This window comes from Trichechus manatus, unplaced genomic scaffold (assembly GCF_000243295.1).
Source record: "Trichechus manatus latirostris isolate Lorelei unplaced genomic scaffold, TriManLat1.0 scaffold00018, whole genome shotgun sequence".
Taxonomy (NCBI): domain Eukaryota; kingdom Metazoa; phylum Chordata; class Mammalia; order Sirenia; family Trichechidae; genus Trichechus; species Trichechus manatus.
The window spans coordinates 25851154-25868285 of record NW_004443954.1 but is presented as its reverse complement, the minus strand read 5'-3'; positions in this window follow the sequence as shown (position 1 = coordinate 25868285).

The window sequence follows — 17132 nt, the reverse complement described above, 5'->3', positions numbered from 1 at the left end:
GATGATATGATACTATACGTAGAAAACCCTAAAGGCTCCATGAGAAAACTACTGGAACTAATAGAAAGATTCAGCAGAGTAGCAGGATATGAGATAAACATACAAAAATCAGTTGGATTCCTATACACCAATAAAGAGAATGATGGAAAGGAAATCAGGAAAACAATACCACTTATAATAGCCCCGAAAAATAAATACTTAGGAATAAATATAACCAGGGATGTAAAAGACTTATACAAAGAAAACTACAAAACACTACTGCAAGAAATCCAAAGAGATCTACATAAATGGAAAAAAATATACCATGCTCATGGAAAGATAGACTCAACATTGTGAAAATGACAATTCTACCCAAAGGAATTTACAAATATAATGCAATCTCAATCCAAATATCAACAACATTCTTTAAAGAGATGGAAAAACTAATCATTAACTTCATATGAAAAGCGAAGAAGCCCAGGATAAGTAAAACACTATTGAAGAAGAAGAATAAATTAGGAGGACTCCCACTACCTGACCTTAGAACCAGTTACAGCTACGGTAGTCCAAACAGCTTGGTACTGGTACAAGAGATACATTGACCAGTGGAGCAGAATTGAGAACCCAGATGTAAAAACCATCCACCTACGGTCACCTGGTCTTCGACAAGGGCCCAAAGTCCTTCAAAGGGCGTAAAGACATTCTTTTCAGCAAACGGTGCTGGCAAAACTGGATGTTCATCTGCAAAAAAATGAAACATGACCCATACCTCACACTATACACAAAAACTAATTCAAAATGGATCAAAGACCTAAATATGAAGCCAAAAACTATAAAGTTCATAGAAGAAAAAATAGGATCAACTCTAGAGACCTTAATGCACGGCATTAACAGGGTAAAACCATAACCAACAACACACAAACTCCAGAAGATAAGCTAGATAACTGGGATCTTCTAAAAATCAAACACTTATGTTCATCAAAAGACTTCACCAAAAGAGTAAAAAGAGAACCTACAGACTGGGAAAAATTTTTTTGACAGTACAAGTCAGACAAAGATCTAATCTCTAAAATCAGCAAGAAAATCAAACAAAAAGACAAATAATCCAGTTAAAAAATGGGCAAACAAAATGAACAGACACTTCACCAAAGAAGACATTCAAGTGGCCAACAGACACAAGAGGAATTGCTCGCGATCACTAGCCTTTAGAAAAATGCAGATTAAAATCACAACGAGTTACCATCTCACCCCGGCATTACTGGCACAAATAAAAAAAACTGGAAATAGCAAATGTTGGAGAGGCTGTGGGGAGATTGGAACTCTTATGCACTGCTGATGGGAATGCAAAATGATATGACCATTTTGGAAAACGATATGGCCCTTCCTTAGAAAGCTAGAAATAGAAATACCATATGATCCAGCAATCCCACTCGTAGGAATATATCCTACAGAAATAAGAGCCGTCACACGAATAGACATATGCACACTCATGTTCATGGCAGCATTGTTCACAGTAGCAAAAAGATGGAAACAACCTAGATGCCCATCAACAGATCAATGGATAAACAAACTATGGTACATATACACAATGGAGTATTATGCAATAATAAAGAACAATGGTGAATCTGCGAAGCCTCTCATAACATGGATGAAACTGGAGGACATTATGCTGAGTGAAATAAGTAAATCACAAAAGGACAAATATTGTATGATACCTGTATTGTAAAAACTCATGTAAAAGTTTACATACAAAAACAAACAATCTTTGTTGGTTACCAGGGATGGGAGGGGTGGGAGAGGGGAACTAAATAGACAATAGATAAGTGCTAACTTTGGTGAAGGGTAAGACAGTACTCAATACTGGGGAAGCCAGCACGGCTTGTACAAGGAAAGGTCATGGAAGTTCCATAGACACATCCAAACTCCCTGAGGGACTGAACTGCTGGGCAGAAGGCTGTGGGGACCATGGTCTTGGGGAACATCTAGCTCAATTGGCATAACACAGTTTATAAAGACAATGTTCTACATTCTAACTTGGTAAGTAGCGTTTGGGGTCTTAAAAGCCTGTGAGCAGCCATCTAAGGTACTCCACTGTTCTCACTCCTTCTGGAGCAAGAGAGAATGAAGAGAACAGGATACAAGGAAAAGATTAGTTCAAAGGAATGGACCACAGGTACCATGGCCTCCACCAGACTGAGTCCAGTACAGCTAGATGGTGCCTGGCTACCACCGCTGACTGCTCTGACCAGGATGACAACAGAGGATCCTGGACAGAGTTGGAGAAGTATGTAGAACAAAATTCTAACTCACAAAAAAGACCAGATTTACTGGCCTGACTGGAGAAACCCCAAGAGTACGGCCCCAGGACACCCTTTTAACTCAGTGGTGAAGTCACTCCTGAGGTTCACCCTTCAGCCAAATATTAGACAGCCCCATAAAACAAAACAAGACTAATGGGGCACAACAGTCCAGGGACAAGGGCTAGAAGCCAGGAGGGGACAGGAAAGCTGATAATAGAGAACCCAAGGTTGAGAAGGGAGAGTGTTGACATGTTGTGGGGTTGTTATCCATTGTCATAGGGCAATATGTGTACTAAGTTTTAAATGAGAAACTATTTGTTCTGTAAACTTTCATTTAAGGTACAAAAAAAAAAAAAAAGAATTATCTATGTGAGATCAAATTGACAACAGCAACTCAGAAGGTTTGATAGGAAGCCTAGGGGGCTGTGAATTGAAGATAATGGTGATGGAATAATTTGGAAAAGAATAGTGAGAATAGCAGCACAACTGGAAGAATGTAATCGATGTTACTGAATTGTACATGTAAAAACCTTTGAAATGGTGTAACTTTGGCTATGTATATTTTCACCAAAAAGAAAAGGTCTTCCAAGGTAGAGAAGGGAGAGTGTTGACATGTCATGGGGTTGTTAACCAATGTCATAAAACATTATGTGTACTGACAGTCTAATGAGAAACTATTTGTTCTGTAAACCTTCATCTAAAGTACAATAAAAGAAAATTTAAAAAAAGTTTACACAGAAAAAGAAACAATCTTTGTTGGTTATGAGGGATGGGAGGGGTGGAGTGGGGAACTAAATAGACAATAGATAAGTGGTAACTTTGGTGAAGGATAAGACAGTACACAATGCTGCGGAAGCCAGCACACCGTGTACAAGGAAAGGTCATGCAAGTTCCCTAGATGCATCCAAACTCCCTGAGGGACTGAATTGCTGGGCGGAGGGCTGTGGGGACCATGGTCTTGGCGAACATCCAGCTCAACTGGCATAACACAGTTTATAAAGACATTGTTCTACATTCTACCTTGGTGAGTAGCGTCTGGGGTCTTAAAAGCCTGTGAGCAGCCATCTAAGATACTCCACTGGTCTCACCCCTTTGGGAGCAAGGGAGAATAAAACAGGATACAAGGAAAAGATTAGTCCAAAGGACTAATGGACCACAACTACCAGGGCCTCCACCAGACTGAATCCAGTACAACTAGATGGTGCATAGCTACCACCACCGACTGCTCTGACAGGGATCACAATAGAGGGTCCCAGACAGAGCTGGAGAAAAATGTAGAAGAAAATTCCTACTCACAAAAAAGACCAGATTTACTGGCCCGATGGAGACTGGTGAAACCCCGAAAGTGTGGCCCCTGGACACCCTTTTAGCTCAGTAATGAAGTCCCTCCCGAGTTTCACCCTTCAGCCAAAGATTAGACAGCCCCATAAAACAAAACGAGACTAGTGGGGCACAACAGTCCAGGGACAAGGACTAGAAGGCAGGAGGGGACAGGAAAGCTGGTAATAGGGAACCCAAGGTTGAGAAGGGACAGCGTTGACATGTCGTGGGGTTGTTAACTATTGTCATAAAACAGTATGTGTACTAACTGTTCAGTGAGAAAGTATTTGTTCTGTAAACCTTCACCTAAAGTACAATAAAAAAAATGAAAAAAAGTGTAGCATTTTACAGAATGGCTGTTTCATAATTATCTGACATATTCTGTATTGAAAGATATATGATTGTGTCCAAATATTCACTGTTACAAGATTTTTGAAGAATGTACTAAGTACATATAGATTGCAATCTTTGTCAGTATATTTGTACAGTAAATTATAGCAATAAGATTACTATATCAAAAGGTTTGTGCATTGTATATTTTGATAAATACTGCCAATTTTCCCTTCAAAAGTGGTACAGGAAACTATACTGATACCAACCAGTGTGTACGAAGGCCCATTTCTTCACACTAAATATTCTAAAATTTTAAAGATTTTTGCCAATCTGATAGAAAATAATGTCTTGTTTTTATTTGCCTTTCTTTAGTTATAAGGGAGGTTAAGTATATATTCTGTTTCTTGCCACTTGTTTTCTTTTTTCTTATGAACTGCCTATTCATATTCTTTCCTGTTATTCTATTGGAGTATTCTTTTTAGTTTTATTTTATTGATTGTATGAGCTGTTTGTAAATGCAGGAAACTAGTTCTTTTTTCAGTTGTGTGGCAGTTTGTTTTTCCAACTTTGCCATTTAGGTTATAGCTTTGCAATTTTTTTAAATTAGATTTTTTAGAAATTAATTTTATTGAAGTATAATTTACATTAACAAAATGTATATTTTAAGTGTAAAATTTGATGAATTTTAACAATTGTGTTCACCTGTATAACTACCACCTCAATCAAGGTGTAGAGCATTAGACCCACTTCCAGGTGAGAACTGGATTCATGCTGATCCTTACCACGAAGTTAGCACTAAAGGCGCAATTAGCCCACCTGACCCCTTGCTTAGTGCAATAGAATTGGTGTTAATTCTTGAAATGTTTGGTAGAATTCACTAGTGAAATCATCTGGCCTTTTCTTTATTGGGAAATTTTAAAAAATACTGATTGAATCTTGTTGATTGTTCAGATTTTCATTTCTTCTTGAGTCAGTTTGATAATTTGTGTGTTTCTAGAAATGTGCCCATTTCATCTAGGTTGTCTATTTTATTGGAGTACATAGTAGCCACTTAGAATCTTTTTATTTCTGTAAAGTTTTTACTAATGTTCCCACTTTCATTTCTGATTTTAGTTACTTGTGGCATCTTTTTTTTTTTTTTTTTTGCCTTTGTCAGTCCAGTTAAAGGTTTGCCAATTTTACTGATCTTTTCAAAGAACTAACTTTTGGTTTGTTAATTCTTTCTATTGTTTTTCTACTCTCTTTTTCATTTATCTCCAATCTAATCTTTACTATTTCCTATCCTTTACTAGCTCTGGATTTCGTTTCCTCATTTTTTAATAATATTTTATTGTGTTTTCAGTGAAAGTTTACACAGCAGTTTAGGTTTCCATTCAACAATTTCTGCACAAATTGTTCAGTGACATTGCTTACATTCTTCACAACGTGAGCATTCTCATTTCCATTCTGGTTGTTCCTTTTTTTAGTTCTTTAAGGTATAAAGTTAGGCTATTGATTTGAGATCTTTTTTCTTTTTTAATGTATGCATTTAATGCTAGAAATTTCCTTCTTAGCACTGCTGCATTCCATAAGTTTTGGTATGTTGTGTTTTGTTTTCATTTGTCTCAAAGTATTTTCTAATCTCCCTGGTGATTTCTTTTTTGATTCACTGATTGTTTAGTAGTGTGTTGTTTAATTTCCACATATTTGTGAATACTCCAGTTTTCCTTCTTTAATGATTTCTTGCTTCATTCCATTGTGGTCGGAGATACTTGTATGATTTCAGTCTTTTAAAATTTACTGAGACTTGATTTATGGCCCAACATATGTTTTATTTGTACTTGAGAAGATGTGTATTCTGTTGTTAGTGGTAGAATGCTTTGTATATGTCTCTTAGATCTAGGTGGTTTATAGTGTTGTTCAAATCCTCTGTTTCCTTATTTATCTTCTGTCTAGATGTTCTTTCCATTATCGAAAGTGGTGTGTTGAAGTCTGTGACTATTATTGTAGAATCGTGTATTTCTCCCTTCAATTCTGTCAATATTTTCTTCATATATTTTAGAATTCTATTCTTTGGTGCATATAGGTTTATAATTGTTATATCTTCCTGATGAATTGACCTTTTATCCATATATAATGTCCTCTTTTGTCTCTTGTAACAGTGTTTGACTTAAAGTCTATTTTTTTCTGATATTAGTATAGCCACCTCAGCTCTCTTTTGGTTACTATTTGCATGGTATATCTTTTTCCATCCTTTCACTTCCAACCTGTTTGTTTCTTTGGATCTAAAGTGAATCTTTTATGGACAGTGTATAGTTAGATCTTTTTTTTTAAATCCATTATGCCTACCTTTTTGTTTTGGGGGTTTAATCCATTTACATTTAAAGTAATTACTGATAAGGATGACTTACTCTGCCATATGAATATTTCTTTTCTTTTCTTTATGTCTTATACTTTTTCTGTTCCTCATTTTCTTCGTTACTTCCTTCTTTTGTATTTAGTTGATTTTTTTAGTGTGTCATTTTGATTCCCTTTTCATTTCCTTTTATGTATATATATTTTAGATATTTTCTTAGTGGTTATCATGGGGATTACAATTAACATCCTAAATATATAACAATATGGTTTGAATTGATACCAAATTAGATTCAATAAGATACAAAACTCTTCTCCTATACAACTCTGCCCCTTTATCCTTTATGTTGTCTCACAAATTACATCTTTATACATTGTATGCTCATTAACATAGATTTAAAATTATTTTTATCCATTTATCTTTTAAACCCATGTAGGAAATAAAAAGTGGAGTTACAAACCGAAAATACAATACTACTCTTATATTTACCTATATTGTTTACTTTTTAGAGTTTTTTTAATTTAAATTTTTTTATATAGATTTGAGTTACTAGTGTCCTTTCATCTCAACCTGAAGGACTCCTTTTAGAATTTCTTGTAGGGAAGGTATACTATCAATGAGCTCCCTCAGCTTTTATTTATTTGGGAATGCCTTAATTTCTTCTTCATTTTTGAAGAATAGTTTTGCTGGATACAGAATTCTTAGTGGTTGGGTTTTTTCCCCCCTTTCAGCACTTAAAAAGTGTCATTCCATTCCTTTTTGGCCTCTGTGGTTTTTGATGAGAAATTGACTGTTAATCTTATTGAAACCCCCTAGTACATTATCAGCTGCTTCTCTCTTGCTACTTTCAAGATTCTCTCTTTGTCTTTTGAAAGTTTGATTATAATGTGTCTCTTTGAATTTATCCTTCTTGGAGTTCCTGGAGCTTCTTGGATATGTAGATTAATGTTTCATCAAATTAGGGATTTTTTGGCCATTATTTATCCAAATATTCTTTGTTCCCCTTTATCTCGTCTCCTTTTGGGATTCCCATTATGCATATGCTTACTGGTGTCTCACAAGTCTCTTAGGTTCTATTCATTTTTTTAAAATTCTTTTTCTTTCTGCTCATCAGACTAGTAATTTCAATTGACCTATCGTCAAGTTTGCTGATTCTTACTTCTGCCTATTCAAATCTTCTATTGAAACCTTCCAGTAAATTTTTCATTTCAGTTATTGTACTTTTCAGGTCCAGAATTTCTGTTTGGTTCCTTTTTATAACTGCTTTCTCTTTATTGATATTCTATATTTTTCCACACATCATTCTACTGGTTTCCTTTAGCTCTTTGTCCATGGTTTCCTTTAGGCCTTTTAGTGTATTTAAGACAGTCAATTTAAAGTCTTTGTCTAGTAAGTCCAAAGTGTATTCTTCCTCAAGGACAGTTTCTGTTAGTTTCTTCTGTGAATGGGCCATATATATATATATATAGTTTCTTTACATGCTTTATATATTTTATTGTTTAAAACTGGAAATTTTGAATATTATAATGTTGTAATTCTGGATATGAGATTCATCCCCCTCCTTAGAGTGTTTTTGTTGCTTGCTGTTGCTGTTTGTTTGTTTAGTGGCTTTTCTAAATTATTTTCATAGTTTGTATTGTTGGTCATGTGTAATCTCAGAAGTCACCACTTTCTTTTACTTGTGCTTGGCTAGCGTTTTGACAGAGATTTTCTTGAATGCCAGCAAGTGAAGCAGGAAGTGAGAAAGAGAAGAAAAAGAAAGAAACAAGACAAAAATACCCCAAAACAAAAGTACAACTTCTCCCTATCTTTGCAGCTTGACTCTGTACTGGGATGCTCCTTTAAGGCTTAGCCAGGCTGTTTACAAGTCTACTTTAGCCTTTACTTCCTCCTTGCAGTGAACCGAGATATCAACCAGAGGTGAAAGCTTAGGATCTTCTCAAGTCTTTTCTGAGCATGTATTCTGCCCCAGGCACGTGCATGTCTTTCTAAACTCTCCAGTATACATGGCACTTTGAATACCCTAATTTTCCAAATATACTCTCTCCATATCTTTTCTTCCCAGACTTTTAGTGCTCTATTGTCTGCCTAATTGTAGTCTTTTGCCCTAGGCAGCTGCAGGTTGTTCATTTACCTCAGTGTTTTCAAGAAATGTCTGCTGTTTTCCCACTATGAGTGAGTTCTAGGTCCTTCAGGTAGTCCCAGACAGACTGGAACACACAAACACATTTCTTTGTGAATGAGGTCTGTTCTGCTCTCTCTAGGGCCAGGAACCCATACCGAGAACATAGGCTCTCATCTTAAAGACCATCATGAACAGGAGGAGGTTGGACAAGGGTAAGCAGAAACAAAGCTTTCTTGCCATTTTTCTAATTTGTCTTTTTCTTGATTCAACTTCAGTGCTGTAATCATCTGACTGTTTTCCAGACAAAGTTTTGACAAAGTTGGTTCTGACCATTTCTGCTTGATTTTCAATGTTTCTGTGGAGTGAATTTTGTCAAACCCTTACAAAAGAAATAATACTAATTCTAAACAAATGCTTTGGAATAACTTCCAACTCATTCTATGAGAAGAACATTATTCTGATTCCAAAAACCAGACAAAGATGTCATAAGGCAACTACTGTGCAATAACCCTCGTGAGCTTAAATATTAGATATTCACAACAAAATATTAGGAAATCAAATTAAGTTCAGCTATTAGATTTTTCCCAAGAATGCAAAGTTTTTAAATCTCTGGCACTGACCATATACATGTTCCCCTTTATCCTGTTAATATGATGAATTATATTGTTAGATTTCTGAATATTAAAACACTTTCTTTCTTAAAGGTTTGACAGAGTCCACTAGTGAAACCATCTGGGCCTGTAGTTCTTTGTGAAGTGAAAAAAACAAAAACTATAATTTCTTTTTCAAGAAGATACAGGGCTATTCAAATTTTCTATTTCTTTTGGGTCTATTATGGTAATTTGAGTCTTTCATCAAAGTATTTGTCCACTCTTGTACCCTATTTTTCCCCAGTCCACTTACCCACGGCTTCAACGTGTTCTTTCTTCCAAATTGCAGCCTAGCGGGAGGTAATGAACATTAAGAAGTTATTTTTTAGAATTTTGTCTACTCATTTTCTTTCTCCAATATCTCTGAGCAAGTTGGGCTACCCATAAAAATACCCATTGCTGTCTAGTCGATAGCGACTCATAGCGACCCTATAGGACAGAGTAGAACTGTCCCATAGGGTTTCCAAGGAGCAGTTGGTGAATTTGAACTGCTGACCTTTTGGTTAGTAGCCGACCTTTTAGTTAGCAGCTGACCTCTTAACCACTACACCACCAGGGCTCCAATTCTTGAAATTTTATGTCTCACTCTCTTTTTTGGCTTCAATATAACAAAGATTGTGACAGTGGTTGCATGTCTTCTTTAATTTCTGCATATTCTCCCTTCCCCCTCATTTCTTGCTTCATTTTTTCTTTTGTCTCTTATTTATTAGCTTTTCTGGGCAAGAACCTATGATTTGATTTCACTTCACCAAAATCTTACATGAAATGTGTGACTTTTTTTCCTTTTGCATTTTTGCCTTATTACCTCATATGGATCACAAGCTAATAGAGGACAAGGATATCTTCTTAGCTTTTTCACCCGCACTTCTCATAATACCGGATACCTAGTAATGACTCAATGATAACTTACATGCTAATGATTGAACTGTTAGTTATAAAATAAAGATTAATCTTGGGCCATAATCTTTAGATTCTATTCCATTTTGTATAACACTCCCTTCCAAGGCCAAGGTTTTAATAAATTCAGGGTTTTAAGGAAGTATAAAAACCTATGTTAAACATATATCATATATCTTTATTTTAGTATTCTTTATATTCATACTTAAAAAAATCCTTTTCCATCTTAGTTGTTGGAAATACATTTTTTTCCTATTGATTTGGTCCTTGTACATTTAGCCAGTAGTGATTCTTCCCTGAACTCTTTTACTGCGTCTTTAAGGCAGACAATCCAAAGAGCTTTATTTCATTTTATTCAAGCAAACACTAATATACCAGTGTTTCTGAGGAAAGAGTAGAATTTTCCCAGTTCTATAATTTGTAATTGCAATCTAACTGCTTATGCCATTGTTAGAGATAGACTACATTTTCTGCCAATTTTTTAAAATTATGTTTTTATCTACCAACTGATTATTTACCTAGATGATTCGGTAATAATATGGCTTTTTACCTTGTGTTGGACAAATAAAATAGACTTTTCTGTTTTAAAGTAGATTTTTCAAAAACATCCATTAATTTAACATATATTTATTGTGCTGTATTAAAAAAACAAACCTGTTGCCGTCAAGCCGATTTTGACTCATAGTGAGTGACCCTATAGGACAGAGTAGAACTGCCCCATATAGTTTCCAAGGACCGCCTGGTGAATTTGAACTGCTGACCTTTTGGTTAGCAGCCGTAGCTCTTAACTACTATGCCACCAACATTTAAATCCAAACTTTGATTATTTATTTGAATGATCAAAATGAGAAAAACACTTTAGTTTAATTTTGGGGGTGAGAAAATCACAGTCTAATGAGTACAATGTTATTTAAGCCCATAGTTCTGGATTTTACTGGTTCATATTCTTAATTATTTTATGTAATCTGGAGTGTGTTCCCTTATTACTCATTCCTTCAGTTTTCTTACAGATCAACTCTATATTGTCCACTCAAAAGAAACATGACAAAATTCCTTGCATTGACTGATATAAGTTAAATTAAAATCCTAGGTAGTAGTATTGTACCACTATTAATATGCTATAATAATTCAATTCACCATTTTCTAACACCTTTTGTTTCTGGGTAATACAAAATCTACTTATATTTTTCTGAAACCCAGTTTCTTCATCTATTAATCAGGGATACTTAAAATAATGAGTAAATTGTACCAGATGGCTTTTCACATTCCTTCCAACTTGTATGATTCCAATTTATTACATAATTGTTTTATTTTAGAGAATTAAATATCTAAACTCAAAGTATATTAAAAGGCATAAACCTGAATGCATAGATTGCATGATAGAGCTAAGAATGTTGTAGATATTTTGTCAAAATGTTGGAAGCTTCAGAGAAGTTATGTAGTTATTCCCTCTGAGTCCAGGCATGATGATAATATCTCTCTAACCTTATTATTAAAGATCTTTAAGCATTTTTCCCGGTGAGATGGAGAAGTATAAGTTATGTTTCTCCTGATGTCTCCTACCTTTATGATGACCTGTTCTAAGACTTCCATTTCTGTAAGTTGCTGTAATGCTGTTTGTGTGTTGTTTGTGCTCCTATAGGTGGTAACTGGAAAGTTTCCATAATCACCAGTGACTTGCCAAATGCAGGGACTTGTTCACAGATTTATATTGTAGTATATGGTCAGCATAAACGTTCAGCCTCCATATATCTTTATGGAACAGATGCCCCCATATATCTTTATGGAACAGATGGGGCTCAATTTCAGGATGGCCATGAAGACATCTTTATTGTAACTACTACAACTGAGTATGGCTTGTTATTGTAAGTGATACAGCTAGTAGGTATTTTGGAATAAATGTGATCTATCAAATTTGGCTCTTCCTATTATAGCATTGCATGCCCTATAGAAGATCAATCAAAAGTAGTTCATGGCAATATTTTCTAAAGCAGATTAAACACAAGTAAAATCTCAGTGTTATAAGGGACAACAGCTACAGAGTAGTACTAGGTGGCCAATGGTGTCTTAGGCTGGGTTCTCTAGAGAAGCAAAACCGGTAAAGTGTATAAATGTATATGCAGAGAGATTTATATCAAGGAAACAGCTCACACAATTGTAGAGGCTGGAACATCCCAAGTCCATGGATCAGGATAGAAGTTTCTCTCAATTCTCGTAGCCACAGGGGCTGGCGAACCCAAGATCAGCAGGTTGGGGAGCAGGGCTCCTGCTCACAGGCTGTGAAAATCCACTAATTCCAAGATTGGCAGGCAAGACCACAAGGCTTCTCCTGATTCACGTGGCTGCAGGGGCTGGTTGAACCCAAGATTGGCAGGTTGGAGAACAGGACTGTCATTCACAGGCTGTGAAGATCGATGAATCCCAAGATCTGCAGATAAGCTGATAGCTCAAGTTCCAGGAATTGGAGGTCAGACGAACAGGAGGCAGTGCAGGATCCAGAGCAGAGCACAAAGCCAGATCATCTGCTTATATTCGGATGCAGGCCAAACCCCTAAGGAAACTCCCTTTCAACTGTTTGGCTACTCAGAACAGATTCCATCACAGGAGTGATCACATATAAACACTGAGAATCATGGCCCAGCCAAGTTGACACACAATCTTAACCATCACAAAGGGTTTATGCCTTTCAAGCTGAAGCTTTATGGGTAAGGCTCATGGTCAAGGTCAAAAAAGGCAAAATAAAATTTTCAAACAAGGAATGCAAAGAAGTTGTCACCAAGTTATCAGGTCATGATTAGACACATTGAGATTAGGATCTAGGGAGAAGCAGAGGTAGCAAAGATGAACCACAGGAGACCAGTGCCATGTTGTCAGAAATATTAGCAATCAAAGACAAGACCTGAAATGAGTCAAGCCTCTAGCACTCTACAGGTGTTTAGAAACGTTTGTTGAGTGAACCACTGGATGCATGAAAGGATAGGTTTGAACTGTGTGGGGACAGAGACTAAGATCACAATCAGAAAAGCGTGTCCTTAATATCTTAAATTTTTACACATCATCCACCTCCATGTGATTTTAGGTGTTCAGTTCACTACTACCTCTGTACTCAGCCCACAGATGTCACAGGAGAAGCTGAGCCTCATGGAAACATCCTTCCCATTAGTTTAGTTTGAACTGTCCTTTCCATACTTTCTCTATGAGTCAATATTTAGAGAAACTCTTTCTTCTGTTGATGATCACTACAAGTTGAAAAAGAAGACTTTGTCATTATTTTACATGTGTAAGAAATAGTTTTAAAAATGACTCTACCAAGAATAGTCTGAGCTTTTTTTTAAATAATTTTTTCTGTTTCTGCTTAATGCTTATTTTTAAGTCAAATTATACATTCACATATTTTATAGGGATAAATTGTTCTTGAATTCAGTAGTAAGAAAGGAGTACCTTCCTTTATACCTCTTATCCCATTTCCTTCTACCACAGGAACCTATTTTCATAGTTTGATGTTTCTTTTTTCTGAGTGTTGCTACCTACATTTCACTTCTTCTGTTGCCTTTCTCTTTCTGGCCTGAGCCTGGGATCTCTATATGTGTCTCTTGTTTGTAGAGGTGATGGCTTAATTATATTTAATAATTCTATTGCTGATTTTGAAAATAGTTTTTAATCATTTTATTCATAGTCGATTGTTAGTGTTCTTAGGTAATCTTTTGTTTTACCTTACCTTTCCTTTTTCCTTGTAGTTTCTTTGTAAAAATCTGTTTTTTAAAAGATTGTGGTAAAATACATATAACATAAAATTTATCATTTTAAGCATTTGAATGTATACAATTCAGTGATATTTAGTACATTCACAGGGTTGTGCAACCATCATGCCCTATCTGGTTCCAGAACTTTTTCATCACCCAAAAAAGGAAACCCCATACTATTTTGCTTTCTGTCTCTATAGATTTGCCTATTTTGAATATTTCATATAAATGAAATCATATAACATGCAGTCTTTTGTGTCTATCTTTTTTCACGTAGCATAACACTTTCAAGGTTCACCATGTTGTAGCATTGGTACTTCATTCCTTTTTATGGCTGAATAATATTCCGTTGTGCGGATATACCACAATTTGTTCATCCATTCATCAGTTGCTGGATGTTTGGGTTGTTTCCACCATTTGGCTACTGTGAATAGTGCTGCTATGAACATTCATGTACAAGTTTTTGTTTTACACCTATGCTTAATTCTTTTAGGTGTATACCTAGGAGTAGAATTGCTGGGTCATATGGTAATTTTATGTTCAACTTTTTGAAAAACCACCCAACTATTTTCCGGGGTGGCTGTACCATATTACATACTCACTAGCAATGAATGAGGGTTCCAATTTCTTCACATCCTTGCCAACACTTGCTATTTTCCATTTTTCAGATTATAGCCATCCTTGTGGGTGTGAAGTGGTATCTCATTATGGTTTTCATTGACATTTCCCTAATGAGTCTCTGGATGTTGCAAACAGTTAAGCACTCGACTATTAGCTGAAAAGTTTGCAGTTCGAACCTACCAGCAGGCTCCTCGGAAGGCAGAGCTGGTGATTTGCTTCAGGAAGGTCACAGGCTTGGAAACTCTATGGAACAGTTCTACTCTGCACACATGGGGTCTCCATGAGTTGGAATCGACTTGACAGCAACTAACAACAACAACTAATGAGGTTGAGCATCTTTTCTTGTGCTTGTTAACCATTTACACATCTTCTTTGGAGAAATGTCTATTCAAGTCATTTGCTGATTTTTTTCATTTTTTTAAGTTGGACTGTTTGTGTTGTTGAATTCCTTATATATTCTAGATACTAGACCTAATCAAGGAGCCCTGGTGGCCAAATGGTTATGCACTCACCTGCTAAACAAAAAGTCAACAGTTTGAACCCACCAGCCACTCCATGGGAGAAAAGACCCGTAAAGATTATAACTTAGGAAACGCTATGCGGCCATTCTACTCTGTCACAAGAGGTCAGTATGAGTTGAAATTGACTCAGTGCACAAAAAAATTTTTAATTTTGATAAAGTCCAATTTATCTGTATTTTTTTTTCTTTTGTTGCTTGGGCTTTTGGTATTATATCTAAGAACCTATTGCCAAATCCAAGGTCATGAAGATTTACTCCTGTGTTTGTTCTAAGAGTTTTAGCCTCTGATCCATTTTGAGTTAATGTTTGTATATGGTGTGAGGTAAGGCTCCAACTTAATTCTTTTGCGTGTGGATATCCAGTTGTCCCAGCACCATTTGTTAAAGCCTTTATTCTTTCGCCATTAACTATCTTGCCACCTTTGTGAAAAATCAATTGACATATTAGTATGTGTTTATTTCTGAACTCTCAATTCTATTCCATTGGTGTATATGTCTATTCTTATGCTAACACCACACTCTTTTAAATACTATAGCTTTGTAGTGAGTTATGAAATGAGAAGTGTTAGTCTTCCTACTTTGTTCTTCTTTTTCAAGACTGTTTGGCTACTTTAGGTCTCTTCCAAGTCTATAAGAATTTTAGGATCAGATTTTCTATATCTGCAAAAAATGCTATTGAGATTTTGATGAGGGTTGCATTGTAGCTGTAGATCACTTTGGGTAATATTGTCATCTTAATATTGTCTTTCAATCCATGAAAATGGGATGTCTCTCCATTTACTTAGTTATTCTTCAATTTCTTTCAGCAATGTTTTATAGATTTCAGTATATGTGTTTTTACCTTTGTCTTAGTTATCTAGTGCTGCTATAACAGAAATACCACAAGACGCTGGCTTCAACAAACCAAAGTTTACTCTCTCACAGTCTAGTAGGCTAAAAGTCCGAATTCAGGGCATCAGCTCCAGGGGAAGGCTTTCTCTCTCTGTTGGCTCTAGAGGAAAGTCCTTGTCATCAATATTCCACTGTACTAGGAGCTTCTCAATGCAGGAACCCCAGGTCCAAAGGATGATCTCTGCTCCTGGTGCTACATTCTTGGTAATCTGAGGTCCCCTTGTCTCTTTGCTCATTTCTTTCTTTCATATCTCAAAAGAGATTGACTTAAGACACAACCTAATTTTGTAGATTGAGTCCTGCCTCATTAACATAATTGCTTCTAATCCCACCTCATTAACATCATAGAGGTAAGATTTACAACACATAGGAAAATCACATCAGATGACAAAATGGTGGACAGTCACACAATACTGGGAATCATGGCCTAACCAAGTTGACACATATTTTGGGGGGACATAATTCAATCCATGACAACCTTCTCAGTTAAATTTATTCCTAGGTGTTTTAATCTTGTGGGTGTTATTAGTTTCCTTCACAGAATGTTCATTGCTAGTATGTAAAAATGTCACGATTTTTGTGTGTTGATCTTGTATTCTGCAACTTTGTTGAAATTTTATTAGCTTTATTTTTTTTTTGTGTATGAATTCTTCAGAATTTTTATATATAAGCTCATGTCATCTGTGAATAGAAACAATTTTACTCCTTCCTTTCCTATTTGGATGCATTTTATTTCTTTTATTGCCTACTATCTATGGCTAGAAATTCCAGTACAATGTTGAATAGCAGTGACAAAAGTGGGCATCCTTGTCCTGTTCCTGATCTTAGGGGAAAGTTTTCAGTCTTTCATCACTGACTATGATGTTAGCTGTAAATTTTTCGTAAGTGCCCTGTAGTATATTGACAATTTTCCCTTCTTTTCTCAGTTTGCTGAGTATTTTTGTCATGAAAGGTGTTGAATTTTGTAAATGTTTTTTTCCTGTGTTTTTTTCCTCTTCATTCTGTTAATGTAGTATATTACACCAATTGATTTTCTTATATTGAATGACCCTTGCTTTTCTGGAATAAATCACAATTGGTCATATTGTATAATCTTTTTTATATGTTACTAGATTCAGTTTGCTAGAATTCTGTTACGGAATTTTGCATCTCTTTTCATAAGGGATATTAACCTATAGTTTTCTTTTCACATTAGGTTTTTATCTGACTTTGATATCAGAGTAATTCTGGCCTCATAGAATGACTTAGGAAGTGCACTCTGTTATTCTGTATTTGTTTTTTACTTTCTTTCTTCTTCTTTTTGGAAGACTTTAAGGACTCATGGTAACTCTTCTTTAAATGCTTGGTAGAATTCACCAGTGAAGCCAAATGACCCTGATCGTTTCTTTTTTCTTTTTCTTTTTTTATTTTTAGGCTATG